Below are 16441 nucleotides of genomic sequence, written 5' to 3' on the forward strand. Positions count from 1 at the left end.
AGGGCCCATAGATCCCACGGGCCAGCGTCTGCGGGCACGGCTCCTTAGGCCACATCCAGCCGGGAGCGGACTCCTGAATTCCAGACCAGGCAGTCCACCTTACACAAAGTCAGTGCAGAGGAAAAGGACAGTGACCACCAGCCCAGGTGGGAGACCTGAATGCAACCGGCCGCTGCAGCCGGCCACCAGCACGTTGGTTTACCAAAAGACTCGTGTGGTTCATTTACTGTGAGTAACCAAACATCCCCCTGCTTGATCGGGCGCGCCGGCCCTTGCCGTCGCTATACCCTGCACGAAGACACCGGGTCCCGGGGCAACCATCCCTACCCACGGAGGGGTTAACATCCAGCTGCCACTACATCTCCCCTGGGTGCCCACAACAGCAGCGGTGGTGTCCCACTTCACCACACACCGTGGGTGGCGTCACGAGCTTAATACGGCCTAGCCCATACATCTACGTCCCCCCTTTTTATTCGGCGTGTCCGGGAGACCTCCACGTCCAGAGACCCTCGAGCCACCCCCCTAGAAGGTCCGGATCCGAGCAGCAGCAGCTGGCATGGGGGCGGCACACCCCATTCTGCTGTCCCCAAAAATATATACCTGGCAGGAGCCCATATCATTCTTCTACCCCCAATAACATACCTGGAAGGAGCCCATACATTCTGATGTACTGAATAATATATATACCTTGAAGGAGCTCATACATTCTGTCGTCCCCAATAATATATACCTCCCCATACATTCTTCTGTCCCCAATAATATATACCTCCCCATACATTCTTCTGTCCCCAATAACATATACCTTTAAGGAGCCTATACATTCTCCTGTCCCTAATAATATATACCTGGCAGGAGCCCATACATTCTACTGTCCTCAATAATATATACCGTGAAGGAGCCCACACAATTTGCTACCCTCAAGATTATGCTAAACTTAACGTAAAGCCTTTGAGGCTTTACGTTAACAGTTAGTGGGCATCAGCGGTTTGGTTAGTGGGCGTGGCTGGCTTGGTTGGTGGGCGTGGCTGGCTTGGTTGGTGGGCGTGGCTGGCTTGGTTGGTGGGCGTTGCGACTTTTCCTCCTATCCCTCGCTTCTATAAACAATTCCATGTCCCCCATGAGTTTCTTTCTTTATCAGCTACGTTGTCTGAGGCTCCGCCCCTTCTGGTACAGGGTCATGACGTCACCATATGTGCCCTATCGCACTGGGTTTAGCCTCTACCGTACGGGAGGGGGAGCACGGAGTCGCATCGTACAAGGAACTTCCCGGTGACATCAGGACGCACTGTCCTTTGCACCCCGCCTTCTCAGTCCGGAGTGTCAGGGTCGCTTGGAGGAGAGAAAGATGGTTCCGCCGGTACAGTTGTCCCCGCTCATTAAGGTGACTTCTCGTGTGTGACGTGCGGGGAGTTAGGCTGGAGCGTCCGCCTGGGTGACTGGCATTAGTGGTGTAGGGTGATAGTTCTGAAGGTGACATTGGGCCTGGTATATCGCGGTCCGGGGACGGTGCTTTTCCGTTGGATGGGTGCTCTGCATTAGACCCCATATAAGCAGTGGTTAATGCTTCAGTGATGGCCGTGTATAGAGGGTCAGGGCACTGCAGGTTTCACGTGTATGAGCATGTGGACGCCAGGGGTGACCTGCCCCATATGTGGGATATTGGCATACAGTTTATAAGGCTCCAGTGGGCAGACAGCAGCTAATCGCTCAGAAATATTGATCCCATGAGCTAAAATCTCCTATACATGTGACAGCTGCCTTGTGTGAAGCTCCCACCAGCCTGTGTTGTGACTACACTGCGTCTTTTTTCCTGTGGTCACAGAAAACAGCTTGGGGCCCAAAAAACTCATGTTTTTGACAGTGCGTTTTTTAAAGGAGAAACAAAATGATAGGATAATTGATAGAAAAAATAGAAAGCGATAACAGAATAGCTCTATAGAGGGATAGCGAGGTTGGCCAACTGGTGTGTGTTTTTTGTTTTTTTTTGCTTTTTTTTTTGTTGGCGTCATTCTTCTAAACCCAGCCAAGGTACAGCAGACAACTGGGGACTGATATCATTTGGGTGGGAAAGGCCATGTTTTGTTTTCTTGTTTTTTTTTTGGCCCTTTCCAGCCTAACAATAGCAGCCTGCAGCAGCCCCAGAAGTGGCGCATCCATAAGATATGACAATTCTGGCGGTGGACACTGCTCTTCCCATTGCCTTGGTGCTGTGGCAATTGGGGTAATAAGGAGTTAATATCACAGTTGCCACTAAGCCCTAGATTAGTAATGAGATGTGTCTGAGTCCCCCCCCCCCATCACTAATCTGTTAGTGAAGTTAACTAGTGATGAGTGAGTACTGAAATACTTGTAATGGCTACACTTGTAACAAACACTTTGTTTTACTCGCGTATTCATTGCGAATAGCGAGTACAATGCAAGTCAATGGGAATTGAGAGTAATTTTCTGATGGACCCAACAAAGAGGTCTGGGGGGATGGGAAAGTGATGAAACTGAATGGGGAGAGCCTGGAGAATATGCTCGTGTATGGCTCTCGCTCCCATGATTGGCTGGCCATGATTCATACTCATCAATCACAATAATGCCACAACCAAGATGGCTGTGGCATGACTATGATTGGTTGAGAAGCCCAGAGTGTTAAGTGGCTGCAAGTCTGGCGCCAAACCTGCTGAGTGTGACGTACGAACATTGCAAGGCAAGTAAAAAAAAAGCTTGCAATTTAATGAGTAACCCGAATACCATACTATCCGTGCGACTAGTGAATATTAACGATTACACTCGCTCATCACTAAAGGTAAATAAACACAAACACCCAAAAAATCCTTTATTTGAAATAAAAGACAAAAAAAAGCACCCTCTTTCACCATTTATTAACCTTCAAAACACCTTTGCAGGTCCTGTATAATTCACAAAAGATCCCACGATGCTTCCAGCACTGCTACATGTGAATTTACACCGAGGGGGCCATAGAATATGATTGTGTGAGGTTCAGGCACTGTTCATCGCTGCTCAGTCTGCCTGAATTTAAGGTGGTATCACACATAGCAGCGACGTCGTTGTCATCATCGCTAAGTCACCATTTTCTGTGACGTAGCAGCGACGTCCCGTCGCTGTGTGTGACATCCAGCAATGAGCTGGCCCCTGCTGTGAGGTCACCACTCGTTGCTGAATGTCCTGCTTCATTTTTTTCTCGTTGCTCGCCCGCTGTGAAGCACACATCGCTGTGTGTGACAGCGAGAGAGCAACGAACTGAAGCGAGCAGGGAGCCGGCGTCTGGCAGCTGCGGTAAGCTGTAACCACGGTAAACATCGGGTAACCAAGGGAAGCCCTTTCCTTGGTTACCCGATATTTACCTTAGTTACTAGCATCTCGCTCTCACGCTGCCAGTGCCGGATCCCTGCACACGTAGCTGGAGTACATATCGGGTAATGAAACCGATGTGTACTCTGGCTAGGAGTGCAGGGAACAGTGAGCCGGCACTGGTAGCGTGATAGCGGCGGACGCTAGTAACTAAGGTAAATATCGGGTAACCAAGGAAAGGCTTTCCTTGGTTACCCGATATTTACCTTAGTTACGCTGGGGGCTGGTCGCTGGTGAGATCTGCCTGTTTTACAGCTCACCAGCGACCATGTAACGACGCAGCAGCGATCCTGATAAGGTCAGAACGCTGGTCGTGATCGCTGCTGCGTCGCTATATGTGACACCACCATTACAGAGTGTGGTTATGTACCATGATTGTGCACTGTGATTCAGATGTAGCAGAGCTGGAATAGTTGTGGTACTTCTGGTGGATTACGTCGGACCTGTAGGGGTGTTTTGGGGGTTAATGTTAATAAAGTGGGGAAAGAGTTTTTTTTTTTTTTAAAGTTCAAACTAGCTGTAGTACCAGGCGTTGGCCAGGATAGTAGCTAAGTGTCGATCTGTCTCCGTCACTACCAAAATCATATTAACTGATATATAAGCTGTCTTGTACTAAGAATGTCCTTCATTACCTAAAGCAACCAATCAGATCTTCTATTAATGACCTGCAGCTCCCAGCCACATTGACTTTAATGTAGGAAGGTTTTTTGGCAAATAACTGTAAAGCGTGGGTTAAATTTTTCCCTCAAAACAGTCTGACATTTCCGGAGTCAAATGAGATGGCTGCTATGCAAAATTTCATGGTTGTAAATGTGACAATGCAGATTCCTTTACCGGACAGATATGCATACACTCACTCAGCTGTATATATTAGATAAAGGATATTTTGTGTGTTTATTTCTTTTCACTTACAGGTTAGTATTGGGGAGTATAGCCTCATATATGCCTCTAGGGCTTAGTGGCAGCTGGGAGCTGACATTAACACCAAATTACCCAGAATGCACTGCTGCGGTGGCAATCTCGAAGAGCCAGGTAAAGTGCTGGGGTTGTCGCATCTAATGGATGCAACAATCCCGGACGGCTGCTGGCTGCTATTTTTACCCTGGGGAGGGCCCAATAAACATGGGTCTCCCCAGCCTGAGAATACCAGACCCCAGATGTCTGGCTTTATCATGGCTGGGTATGAAAATTGTGTGAGGGGGAGGGGAGGGGGGGGAGGGGAGTCTGGAGGACTGCACTCTTTGATTTATTTGAATAAAGAAAAAAGTTGCATGTGGTTCCTCCCTAATTTGATATGCCGCTAAGAAAAGCGCACGGCTGGAGGCAGCTGCAACATCCTTCCCCCCGCCAACCCCTCCCCCCCCCCCCCCCCCCCTTTCCCTCTCCCCTTCTTCAAATGCACACCACTAACACTTTATTATCTTTTAGTTTGCCAGATACTCTGCACTGTTGCTTGGGATCGGATATGGAAGTGTAAGGTTCTGTAAGTATTCACTTTGTCACTAAACCCATTTTATTCATCAAACAGTGTCCTGCCAATCTGGCGCCGATATAGGCCCTAGCATAAATGGAGGTGGGGGGGGGGGATGCAGGAGATTTAGGAAGTAAGGAATTTAAAGGAATTGTTTCATCTTATTAAATAAGTTAAATTGCTAAGTACTGGTAAACAGAATTTACCACTTGCAGTGCATCTCAATATATTAAAATATCAAAGTTAATTTCTCAGTAATTCAATACAAAAAGGGAAACACATATATAGCGTCATTACACACAGTGATGTATTTCATGTGTTTATTTCTGTTAGGCTGGGGCCACACGGGCACTACTGCGATCCACTTGCATGAGACTCGGCTCGTGCTGGCAGTACAGCAGAGCCGAGTGTCATGCCTGTGTCCTTGCAACTGAGGTCCGTTCGTGCGAGCAGACCTCAGCTGCGGGGGGCGGGCCGGCACTCAGGAGAGGAGGGAGGGATTTCTCTCCCTCTCTCCTCCGTAGCCGGCTATTGCCATTCTCGCACTGCACTAGCAGTACACCGATGTACCGCGAGTGCAGTGCGATTTTTCTCTCGCCCCATTCACTTGAATGGCTGCGAGAGAAAGAGACTCAGCTTACAATCGCAGCATGCTGCGATTGTTTTCTCAGTCCGATTAGGGCTGAGAAAATAATCGCCCATGTGTGCTGACACACAGGCTAGAATTGGTCCGAGGGGAATGCGATTTCTCGCCGTGTGGCTTAGCCCTTAATGTTGATGATTATGGCTTGCAGCCAATGAAAACCCAAAAGTCATTGTCTCAGAAAATTAGAAGATTATATAAGACCAACTGAAAAAATTATTTTAAACTCAGAAATGTTGGCGGCTACTGAAAACTTTGTACAGTAAATGCACTTAATACTTGGTGGGGGCTCCCTTTGCATGAATTACTGCATCAATGCGGCGTGGCATGGAGGTGATCAGCCTGTGGCACTGCTGAGGTGTTATGGAAGCCCAGGCTGCTTTGATAGCAACCTTCAACCCGTCCCTATTGTTGGGTCTGGTGTCTCTCATCTCCCTTTTGATAATACCCCATAGATTCTCTATGGGGTTTAGGTCAGGTCAGTTTGCTGGCCAATCAAGCACAGTAATACTGTGGTTATTAAATCAGGTAGTGGTAAGTTTGGCAGTGTGGACAGGTGCCAAATTCTGCTGGAAAATGAAATTTCCATCTCCAAAAAGCTTTTTGGCAGAGGAAAGCATGAAGTGCTCTAAAATTTCCTGGTGGACGGCTGCGCTGACTTTGTTCTTGATAAAACACAGTGGACCTACACCAGCAGATGACATGGCTCCCCAAACCATCACTGATTGTGGAAAGCTCAAACTAGACCTGTGTGTGTGTGTGTGTGTGTGTGTGTGTGTGTGTTTATAGATATGCCCACAGCCGCTCCACAGTAGGGTTGAGTTCATTCTTTGTTTGACCAAATATAGCAGGGTCTTTTTCACATTGATCGTTTTTTGCGGCCCCCGAAGGTTGGTAGAAATTTCCAAATGGCCCCCAGCAGTTATTTATTTATTTTTTTTATTCTATCTAGCATATTTAAAACCAAAGGCTGAAGAGGATAGAAGGATAGAAGCTGAAGAAAAAAAGAAGCAGGAGGAAGCAGCTCGCATTGCAAGAGAATTGGCAGGTGTGTAGTATACTTTGCTTAAGAGGATGTCCTAACACTGCAACGCCTATATATTGAAGGTAGCACAATCAGCTGTTATGGCTGCTGTGGGAAGCTTCAGTGAGCCATTGCAAAATGAAATGATCAGACAAAACAATTTGGGCCTGAAGTAAGATGCGTGTGCATACTGTTGTTCATTACTGCGTTTTTTTGTTTTTTTTTTTCTTACTGTGCCTCATTTTGACAAAGCAAGTTGACGAATGGGGCTCAAAGTACCTGAAAAATTAAAACTATATCTGTTTCTTTTAAATTTCTTCCTGAACTCTGCATAACATTAAAATCATGTGGGGTCCCCCCTATTTTTGATAACCATCAAAGGTAAAGCAGACAGCTGTGGGCTGACATTACCAGGCTGGGAAGGTGGTTATTGGACCCTTCCCAGCCTAAAAATAGCAGCCTGCAGCTGGTCCAGAAGTGGTGAATCACATTAAATGTGCCATTTTTTTTTTTTTATTTTTTTTTTTTAATTTTTTTTGCACTTTGCCTTGGATATGCCCAGTTGCTGTGGTGTGGTGACCATTTGGGTAATGGTAGTTGCAGTGCTGTCAGCTGGCATCAAGCCCTGGTGTTAGTAATGGAGTGGTGTCTATCGAACATTGCCATTACTAACCCAGTAAATGAAAAGAAAGACACAAATACATACAAATGAAATAAATTCCTCCACTTTCCCCGGTTCACCATTTTTATAAGGAAAAAACCCAAACCATGCAGGTCTGTAGTCCAGGCAATCTACTTATTCCACAAATGGAAACCTGAAAGCCCAAAAAGGGAGAAATTAAAAACAAGACACTGCTCCTCGTTCACCACTTTATTAGAAAGCAAAGTTTCCACCACTTTCCTCAATTATCTGGATCAAAGACTATAGAGCTTCAGAACGAGGCGGCTTTGAGCAGCAGCCAGTCTCAGCTCATGCTGCGCACTGCAAGACTTGGACACGGAGCTTTGACATCAGGAACAACATCGCTCATCATTCTGCAGTCCCCCCAGAATTGTTGCATCCATTAGATGTGACAATTCCCAAATTTTACCAGGCTCATCCCGATTACCCTGGTGCAGTGGAAATTAGGGTAATAAGGGGTTTATGATGGCTCACAGCTGCCTCTAAGCGCTAGATTAGTAATGGGATGTGTTTCTACTGAAAAATCCTTTTATTTAAAGTAAAATAAAAAAAAAAAACACTCCCTTTCACCCCTTTTTATTAACCTCAAACACCCAGTTCCGACGTAATCCACACAAGATTCTACAATGAACTTGGCTCTATTACATACATACTGAAGTCAGTGTGCGGGCTTCAGGCAGAGAGTGACTGAGCCGCAGCGATGACATCACTCAGTTTATCTGCTGTCATAGCTTGAGGTTACCATGGTACCCCATCATTAACCATAGGTAAACTGACCTCACCTCAGTTGAGGTCACTGAGTTCACAGACCTGCATCTCCTAGCAGAATACCACGGGATTTTTGCAAAGAGATGCACATTTGGTGCTGAAACTTATATCCCAAATTGCTGCTCCAAATCTTTATCTCCTGGCAAAAAAAAGAATTAAAACATGATCTGGTTTTGATGCAATAGTGATGCTACATAATATATTTTTGCCAGGAGATGGAAATTTTGGTGCTAAAATTTATACACCATATTCCAGCACCAATCTGCATCTCTTAGTCAGAAAAAAAAACTGCTTTGGCACAGTTTCGGTGAGGGTTTCTGCTTCTGCCAGGAGATGCAAATTTGGTGCTGAAATGTCTGTACCAAATTTGCATCTCTTGTCAGAAAACCTCACCAAAACTGTGCCAAAGCAGTTTTTTTTTCTTCTTTACCAAGAGATGCAGATTTGATGCTGAAATTTATACACCATATATTCCTGCACCAAATCTGCATCTCCTTACAGAAAAAATTGTATTACTATCCATTAAAATCGTATGGTGTTTTGATGTGATTTTTGACCAGAAGATGCAGATTTGGTGGAGGAATATGGTGTATAAATTTCAGCACCAAGTCTGCATCTCTTGGCAAAAAGAAATGCGGTCTTCTGCCAGGAGACGCAGGTCTGAGGTCACTGAGTTTAATGAAGTCACCTGAAGTCCGTGTACCTGCAGTCACAAGTAGGGTGCTGAGGGAACCTTTAGCTATGACCACAGATAAACTAAATGAAGTCGCCGTTTATTGCTGCGGCTCAAGAATCCCACAGCGTGCGGACATGTTCTGTGCCCCTGTAATGTTGTTGTTGTTGTTGTTGTTGTTGTTGTTGTTGTTGTTGTTGTTGTTGTTTATTTATAGAGCGCCATTAATTCCATGGTGCTGTACATGAGAAGGGGTTACATACAGAATACATATACAAGTTACAGTAGACAGACTAGTACAGAGGGAAGAGGGCCCTACCCTTGCGGGCTTACATTCTATAGGATTGTGGGGAGGAGACAGTAGGTGGGGTGTAGATCGGGCGGCGGCTCCGCACGGTGGTCGGGCGGCGGCTCCGCACGGTGGTCGGGCGGCGGCTCCGCACGGTAGGGAAGCAGTGAGGTCATTGTAGATTATAGGCATTTCTGAACAGATGGGTTTTCAGGTTCCGTTTGAAGCTTGCAAGGGTAGCGAGTTCCAGAAGACTGGGGATGCTCGGGAGAAGTCTTGGAGTCTATTGCGTGAGGAGCGAATGAGAGAGGAGGAGAGAAGGAGATCTTGGGAGGACCGGAGGTGACGTGCTGGAGTGTAGTGGGAGATTAGTTCAGAGATATACAGAGGAGACAGACTATGCACAGCTTTGTAGGTCAGTGTTAGTAGTTTGAATTGGATGCGGTAGAAGATTGGGAGCCAGTGGAGGGACTTGCAGAGGGGAGAAGCTTGGTGGTATTGAGGAGAGAGGTGGATCAGACGGGCAGCAGAGTTAAGGATGGACTGGAGAGGGGCGAGCGTGTTAGCAGGGAGGCCACAGAGGAGGATGTTACAGTAATCGATGCGGGAGATTATGAGGGCATGCACTAGCATTTTTGTAGATTGCGAGTTGATTAAAGGACGGATTCTGGAAATATTTTTGAGTTGAAGTCGGCAGGAGGTGGTGAGGGATTGGATGTGTGGTAAGAGTCAAAGGTCACTCCGAGGCAGCGAACTTTGGGTGCTGGAGAGAGCCTGGTGTTATTTATTGTAATAGATAGATCAGGTGGAGAGTGTAGGTGAGGTGGAGGAAAGATGATTAGTTTAGTTTTGGCCACATTGAGCTTTAGGAAGCGAGAGGAGAAAAAGGAGGTATAGCAGATATACACTTTGGGATTCTGGACAGCAGAGATGTGACATCTGGGCCAGAGAGGTAGATCTGAGTATCGTTGGCATATAGGTGGTACTGGAAGCCGTGGGACTTTGAGTTGTCCCAGGCCAAATGTGTAGATAGAAAAAAGTAGGGGTCCCAGGACAGAGCCTTGAGGGACGCCAACAGAGAGATGGCGGGATGAAGAGGTTGTGTGGGAGTGGGAGACACTAAAGGTGCGGTTGGGGAGGTATGAAGAGATCCAAGAGAGGGCGAGATCTCTGACATCAAGGGAAGAGAGGATCTGTAATAGGAGGGAGTGGTCGACAGTATCAAAGGCTGAGGACAGGTCTAGAAGTAGGAGTATGGAGAAGTGCTTGTTAACTTTGGCAGTAAGTAAGTCATTCGTGATTTTAGTCAGGGCAGTTTCGGTAGAATGATGAGGACGGAAGCCGGACTGTAGGTTGTCAAAGAGCGAGTTAGATGAGAGGTGGGAGGAAAGTTCAGCATGGACGTGCTGTTCCAGGAGTTTTGAGTTGAACGGGAGTAATGATATGGGGCGGTAGCTGTTAGTAGAGGTTGGGTCGAGGGAAGGTTTCTTTAGGATAGGTGTGACTGTTGCATGTTTAAAGGCAGAGGGGAAGGTACCAGTCATTAACCCCTTATCGACCCATGACGTACTGGGTACGTCATGGATCGTGTGCCGGTAAGCCCTGCCGCCGGCAGGCGGCCGCGTTCCGCGCACATATCAGCTGTTATAAACAGCTGACGTGTGCCTGCTAGCCGCGGGTGGAATCGCTTCCACCCGCGGCCATTAACCCCTTACATTTCGCTGCCAAAATCTGGCAGCGATATGTATATGGGCGCTGCCATGACAGTCACTTACCCCGCCCCCACCGGAAGTCACGTGACTTTCGGTGGTTGCCATGGTAGCACAGGGTCATGTGATGACGCCTGTAGCTAACATGACTCACTTCGTCTCAATGCCGGAATACAGCCGGCATTGAAAGTAAAGCAGCAAATCTGCAGTTCTCAGCTCTGTAGCTGAGATCTGCAGATACTGCAGAGCGATCGGATTGCTGATCGCTATAGCCCCCTAGGGGGACTAGTAAAATAAAAAAAGTGAAAAAATTTAAAAAAAAATAAAAAAAAAACCTAAAAGTTCAAATCACCCCCCTTTCACCCTATTGAAAATGAAAGCGTTAAAAAAATACAAAATATACACATTTTGGTATCGCCACGTTCAGAAATGCCCGATCTATCAAAATATAAAATCAATGAATCTGATCAGTAAACGGCGTAGCGGCAAAAAAATTCCAAACCCCAAAATTACGTTTTTTGGTCACCGCAAATTGTGCGGAAAATGCAATAACAGGCGATCAAAACGTAGCATCTGCGCAAAAATGGTACCGTTAAAAACGTCAGGTCGAGACGCAAAAAATAAGCCATCACTGAGCCTCAGATCCTGAAAAATGAGAACGCTACGGGTTTTGGAAAATGGCGCAAAACGTGCGCCACGTTTTTTGGACAAGATTTGTGAATTTTTTTTTAACCCCTTAGATACAAGTAAACCTATACATGTTTGGTGTCTACAAACTCGCACTGACTTGAGGCATCACATAGATACATCAGTTTTACCATATAGTGAACACAGTGAATAAAATATCCCAAAAACTATTGTACGATCAGTTTTTTTGCAACTTTTCCGCACTTGGAATTTTGTTGCCGTTTTCCAGTACACTATATGGTAAAACTAATGGTTTCATTTAAAAGTACAACTTGTCCCGCAAAAAACAAGCCCTCATATGGCAAGATTGATGGAAAAATAAAAAAGTTACGCCTCTCGGAAGAAGGGGAGCAAAAAACAAAACGCAAAAACGGAAAGTGCCCGGGGGCTGAAGGGGTTAAAGATAGGTTGAAGAGATGGGTTAAGGCTGGAATAAGGATAGTGGCGAGGTTGGGGAGGAGCTGAGATGGGATGGGGTCAAGTGCGCAGGTGGTTAGGTGCGCTTTTGAGAGAAGACGTGCAAGCTCTTCTTCGGTGATGGTGGGGAGGAAGTTTATGGGGGAGGGGCAGTGGTCTGTTATGTGAAGGGGTTGTAGTGATTGAGAAGAGAAGACTTGCCTTATTTGGTTTTTTTTTTTTTTTTTTTTTTCCTCTTTTGAAATAAGTGGCAAAGTCTTCTGCAGAGATGAGGGAGGTTGGAGGGGGCAGTTGTGGGTGAAGGAGGGAGTTGAAAGTATTGAATAATTGCTTGGGGTTGTGTGTTAGAGAGGATATGAGAGCTCTGAAGTAATCCTGTTTAGCGGAGGTGAGGGCTGAACGAAATGTGTGAATTGCATTTTTGAATGTGGTGAAGTCTTCCTGGGAGTGTGTTTTCTTCCAGCGCCGCTCTGCAGCCCTAGACACTTGCCGTAGTTTTTTAGTGAGGCTGTTGTGCCAGGGATGTCTATTGAGTCGTCTCACTCTGCCATGCACAAGGAGAGCGACTGAATCAATAGCGGATGTGAGAGTGGTGTTGTAGAAAGTGATGGCACTGTTTGTCGTGGAGTGACTATATGGAGGACAGCGGAAGGATAGTCAGAGAGGGTGTGCATGTTGAGGTGTGCAAGGTTTCTGCGGGGATGTGCTAGGCGCTGGACAGGGGGGGCAGGTGAGGAGGACAGGGCTGAAAGTCAGCAGATGGTGCTCAGATAGGGGGAGGGGGGAAGTTGTGAGGTCAGAAAGGGAACAGAGGCGGGTGAAGATAAGGTCTAGTGTGTGTCCATCTTTATGGGTGGCAGAGGCGGACCACTGAGTTAGACCAAAAGACGAAGCGAGGGACAGGAGTTTGGAGGCTGCCGACTGGCGGTTGTCTGGGGATGTTGAAGTCACCCATGATGATGGTGGGAATGTCAGCGAAAGTGTAGAAGCCAGGCAGAGAAGTGGTTGAAGAAGGCAGTGGTGGCGCCTGGGAGTCTGTATATGACAGCCACTTGGAGGTTAGAGGGAGAATAGATTCGGACAGAGTGCACTTCAAAGGAAGGCAGGACAAGGGAGGGTAGAGGTGGGATTGAGTTAAAGCAGCAGTTGTTAGAAAGAAGGAGGCCCACTCCTCCACCCTGTCTATTACCAGGGTGAGGAGTGTGGGAGAAGTGAAGGCCACCGTAGCACAGTGCAGCAGGGGAGGCAGAGTTGGAGGGTGTCAGCCATGTTTCGGTGAGGCCCAGAAAGGAAAGATTGCTGGAGGTAAAGAGATTGTGAATGATGTGTAGTTTATTACAGACAGAACGGGCTTTCCAGAGCGCTCCAGAGAGAGGGAGCGTTGGAGTAGGTGAGGGGAATGGGTTTTATATTGGAGAAATTGCGGGAGTGATAAATTGGTGGTGAAGAGGGGTGTATCGTCTGTGGGGGGCCAGGGTTAGGGGATATGTCACCAGCAGTGAGAAGTAGAGAAAGTGAGAGCAGGTGGGAAAAGGAGAGTGGACGGCATGGTGTGCGTGATATAAGGAGCGATCTGAGATTTAGGAGCAGGTCAGCAGATGAGGACAGATGAGAAGGCAGAAGGGAAGGGGAGATGAATATTTGTTTGGAGAGTGCTGGGGTGTGGGGATAGCGAAGGAGAGTAAGGAGGAGAGGGGCAAAGACTGTGAGGGCATAGGTGAACATGGTGGGAGTAAGGTGTTAAGTCTGGGATTTAACAAGTAAATTGTGACAGTGGCAAACTTAGAATGAGTAAAATTTTACCTTCTGGACACTTCTGGGACATTTCTGGTACATTTCTGACACTCCACTTAATAGATCACACCAGACCAAGGTCATAGCACACCTGAACCTACAAATTTAATGTAATGTGACTTCAGTATGTATGTAGCAGAGCCCAGAATTGTCGTGGGACTTTGGGTGGATTACGCCTCGGAGCTGGGTGTTTGGGGTTAATAAAGGAGTGAAAGGGAGTGTGTGGGGTGTTTTTTTTTTGTTTGTTTTTTTTTGTTTCCCTACCCCCCCCCCCCCCCCAATAAAGGATTTTTGTGTTTTGGGTTTTTCTTTTCACTTACACATTAGTAATGGGAGGTCTCTGCCTCCGCCCTAAAGAACAAAATCTAAAAAGAATTAAAAACATTGAGGAAAATTGCATTGGTTCACTTCAAATTGGAATGACCCGAATCTGTAACCAATGCAGGAGGGTAGTTACCATATGAATGTGTCCTTGTGATGCCCAGGGGGCATTTGACACTGAGGCCAAATGTGTTTTTATTATTTATGTCTATAGAGTTCACTGCTGTCTAAAAACACAGCAAATCTACAATCCTTTTTGTACCTGTCTTTTTGATTGACGTCATTGAAGTCCATGGGTGAAAAAACTTTTAAAAAAAAATAGATATGCTGAAGATTATTTTCTGCACCAAATCTGCAAGTCATAAATAAGCGACCTGTGCATGACACTTAAGGATTTTCACTGACTTTGCCAGCATCAGGATTACTTCAGGTTTTGGGACAAATCTGCACTCAAACTCATTAAAATGCTAAACGCAGCCTGTGCACGCAGCCTTATCCTTCCAGCTGGACTTCTTTCTGTCTTTGGCTAAGCATAAAAAAAATTCCTGTATGTGATGTAAAACCATTCTGTAATGTTAAAGGTTCATTTTATTAAGTTGTGTACATGAGGGGCCAGTTACAGCTGTCGGGCTTCAGTGAGTGATGCAGATTAACATTGTGTACATGGCTTACATGCTCTTTCTTGTTTTTATTACAGCCCAAGAAGACACCATTCTCAAGTGAAACGTCTAGCAACACCTTCCGTAAACCTCACAGGGACACTGCAGTCACTACCATTGTTGCATAAACTGTTCGAACACCTTTTGTAAATATGCTACAAATTATGTGATCCGTTTAATAAAGGTTTCAACTGTTCCAAATGCAGCTGGTTGTGAATTGTCCAGATTGCTAAATTAATTTAGGTTATTAAATGCATTTATTACATATGGTCTTTTGTTATAAGTGAATCTGTCATCAGGTTTTTGCTATACCTCATCGGAGAGCAGCGTAATATAGAAATCCCAAATGTATCACTTATTTTACTGGCTGCAGCAGTTATGGCAGAGGTCTTGACTGTAGGATAAAGAGTTGAGAAAGCTATAACCCTACCTACACCAGCTCCCTTTGTACCTAGTCTATTAACGGCGGTAAGCTGCTGATCTCAGGAGGGGGCATGGTTTCTTTCAGTCCTGAGCGCCCTACCTGGCAGTGATGATAAACCCTTCATTTTAAATATACAGCATAGTGATTGACACATCACTGACTTGTGTTTTAACCCCTATGGCATGCTATACACAAATTCTAAAGCAAAAACCTGCTTTTTCCCTTTAAATGTGTCAGACCCTTTGTTTTAGACAAAATTGCAAAACATTTCTGCAACACTTATCTAAACTTCAATTGGTCACATGGCCTTTCTAATATTAGACAATAATACACCTGTAGCACAATTGAAAAAATATATAGCTACAATATAGTGCGGTGTTTTGTGTGGTGTTTTTTTTTTTTTTTTTTCTAACTACACACAGAATAAAGTTTGAAGCGGCACCTAAAACTATTCAAAAGGATCCATTATTGAACCATGCAAGGGGATTTTCAGCCCTCTGTTCTCTGTATCGTGAGCATTACCTGCTAGCACTGATCGGGGGGGAAGGGATGTTCAAACCCCCTTCCCATCCTCAGATACCGCTGTCAATAATGACAGCAGCATCTATAGGCTTACCAGAGGGCGGTAGCTCGTCTCTCATGGGCACATCATTACTGCAATAAGGTCTTGCCAATAGTCTTCATTTCATGGAGACACCAGGCTGAATAATTGCCGCAGGGTCACCCAGTGATCCTGACAACCCCATGGGATTTGATCTTGAGGATGATGATCCAACATTCTGGCTCCTGCCGCTTTGCTGGTGAGATTGTTCCATTATTTTACATCATAGTTTCACTGCTTAACATGTGAATAATGACCACTGTCATTTTAGGATTATGGTTTAATATTTTTTGTTTTGTACATTAACTACATTTTATACATTTACAGTTAGCTTAAATCAAACAAGAAAGGACAAGATGTACGACCAATTTTACCATATTATTAGGACTGCACCCAATAGACATAAGCACAACCGAGGAGAAACAGGGGCAAAGCAGTCATGGGTCACACCAAGGACCACTGAATCAATAATCAATATATCAACTTTTGCACAAATATCAAAAATATTTATTTACGTATAGTGCATAGCAAAAGAAGTAATATTACATACACATAATGAAAGACATAAATCCTGATCAGGCTAAAGCAGTGTCACAGATGACAAACACGGATCCACAGACCATATGGGGAGTGTGAGTATACCAGTAGCATCAGCAGGCTCCTCAGAGTTATTTATACATAGGCCATAATTGCCCATTATACACTAACAAGGATCATATGCAATGCAACGAACGTTGCAGCACATGTCCAGGGTGACGGGCACAAATAACATTCAATTCCCATTACTCAGAGGGGCCAAAATCAGTACAAGGAACGCCAGTCAGGGAGTAAGTGAAAATTCACTAGAACGACTCCCATCAAAGCACTCACCCATAGGTAGCCGCGGAAACCGAGGAAAACGTGCCCCGACGCGCACGTT

The 16441-nt window shown here is 45.7% G+C and overlaps 1 long non-coding RNA gene across 1 annotated transcript; it reads left to right on the top strand.

The window, feature by feature from the left end:
• The first annotated feature begins 1292 nt into the window (after positions 1 to 1292).
• LOC142297007 (uncharacterized) lies at positions 1293 to 14702 on the top strand. The gene is made up of 4 exons (XR_012751724.1): positions 1293 to 1381; positions 4789 to 4843; positions 6427 to 6522; positions 14536 to 14702. It is a non-coding gene; the product is annotated as an uncharacterized LOC142297007 (long non-coding RNA).
• Positions 14703 to 16441: the final 1739 nt, after the last annotated feature.

This window comes from Anomaloglossus baeobatrachus, chromosome 1 (genome assembly GCF_048569485.1).
Source record: "Anomaloglossus baeobatrachus isolate aAnoBae1 chromosome 1, aAnoBae1.hap1, whole genome shotgun sequence".
Taxonomy (NCBI): domain Eukaryota; kingdom Metazoa; phylum Chordata; class Amphibia; order Anura; family Aromobatidae; genus Anomaloglossus; species Anomaloglossus baeobatrachus.